We start from the raw sequence: 1,806 nt of genomic DNA on the forward strand, positions 1-1,806 counted from the left end.
CCCACTTATCCCAACGAACTTGTCACCAACACTTACTGAGGGGAGCCAACGGCTCACCTTCTGAGTAGAATTAGAGAAGCCCTCAGTTGGAGTCTCCACTCTACTATTTTATGGCTATGGGGGTCCTGGGACAAGTCACTTCACTTGTCCGTCGGTCTGTTTCCTCATAGATCAAATGAGAATAACAACCCCTCCCTCGGGGCCTGTTGACACTAACCCAAGAAGCACTCCAGTGGGGAAGGAGATGCAGTTGTCCCGGCGTGGGGCTTTACACGGGTGACCTGAACTAATGTTGAACCCCGACAGAGAAAGTTAATCCCTCTCCCATTTTTTTTTAGAAACTTTTGCTTCAGGGAGAACCTCTCATTTTCCTAGTTTGTCTTTAACATCTATGAACGCCAACGTTCCTTTGCTAATGAAAGGGCTGCCTCAGAGCCTTGACAATAAAATTTACCCAGAATTAACAATGCTGTTTTCATATCAAGTATATTCATTTTCATCATTACCTTCCACATGACAAGTGAAAATAGTTTTCACTTATGGTAGATAGAAAAATTTTCAGGTAAACTTAAATTTTAAAAGGGTCTCGACTGGAAAGAACCTTTAGTAAACCGACGTACGTGGTAAAGTGATTTGGCAAAACCCACAAAGGCGGGACCCCGAAGGCTTAAGTGTGGGAAATTCTAATTCTAGCAATGCAGTAAAGAGTGCCTGGGGCACGGAAGTGCACAATAATGAGGACTGTTATCACCGCAAATCGTCCTCTAGAGGCTACAACGTGGGCTCTGACAATGCGGCACCCATTTTCCACAGGAGGAAACTGAGAGCGCGGTGCAGCCGGGCGGAGACCCCAACGAGCGAGCAAGTGGAACGCCGGTCGGACTCCAGCCCGGGTACACCCTCCAGGCGGTCCGCACCTCAGCCCCGGCGCGCTGCCCCCGTCCCGGTCCCCTTCTCACCGCGCAGCACTCCGAACAGGGCCTGGCGAGAGATACACTTCCGGCGGCGGGGAGACTGAAGCCCGCCCACCTTAGGGAACCGGAAGGAAGAGGGGCCGACCGGAAGGGAGGTGCAAAGACCGGAAGCGAAGCGCTGAAGTCCCTGGCCGCTGCCGGCGCGCAGCGCGGAGTGGCTGCGCTGCGTGAGAGGAAGGAAGTTCTATGCCCTGGGCTGCCAGGGAGGGTTCCGGCCTCCAACACCTCCACGCTGCCGTCTACAAACCAGGAAACTTTGACCGCAAATGCCTTATTCATTTTCCCCAGCGCCTAAAGCAATGCCAAGCAACTGGTGGCGCTTTGCCAAGTATTTGAATGAGTTTGTCGTATGCAAAAGGACGGCGGTAGTGCCAAGATTTGAACCCCTATGGATTTGCCTCCATAACCTGGATTCTTATAGTCAGTCACTCTGACATCCCACATTGAGGGCAGCAAATCAGGGATGACTTCAACCCTATCTTAAATTTGTCTATAGGCATATCAATAGTTTCCCCATTTCAGGCCAAATCTGCCTAGAACAGTCACAACGCTAATGCAGCTTCACGTGTTTTCTACCCTTGGTACGAATTGTACAGCCATTGTTCAAGACACGTGGTGTAAATACTACTTATCTAGAGGTAGAAACACTAGTGTGTCCCGAATCCCTGGTTATAAGGCAGTTCCTACTGCCATGGAAGGGAGGGCCCTCCCTGAGAGTAACTCAAGAATAACAATACTTTTGGGGGGTTAGACCAGCCAGGTGGAACTGGGAAGCTGGCCCTCCCACTGGCACCTGCCAGAGTTCCTTGTGGATGAAAAAAAGACACCATGG

The 1,806-nt window shown here is 50.8% G+C and overlaps 1 protein-coding gene across 4 annotated transcripts in view; it reads right to left on the reverse strand.

Annotated features, from left to right (window-relative positions):
- THOC5 (THO complex subunit 5) overlaps positions 1 to 1,095 on the reverse strand; it is a 36,190-nt gene extending 35,095 nt beyond the window's left edge. For 3 of the 4 annotated variants that reach the window (XM_073223790.1, XM_073223788.1, XM_073223791.1), the window contains exon 1: positions 960 to 1,095. The gene's annotated coding sequence lies outside the window, so the exon portion shown is untranslated. Of the gene's footprint in view, positions 1 to 917 lie in introns of all 4 variants that reach the window. The other variant, XM_073223789.1, reaches the window with a different exon arrangement.
- Positions 1,096 to 1,806: the final 711 nt, after the last annotated feature.

This window comes from Manis javanica, chromosome 15, assembly GCF_040802235.1.
Source record: "Manis javanica isolate MJ-LG chromosome 15, MJ_LKY, whole genome shotgun sequence".
Classification (NCBI taxonomy): Eukaryota; Metazoa; Chordata; class Mammalia; order Pholidota; family Manidae; genus Manis; species Manis javanica.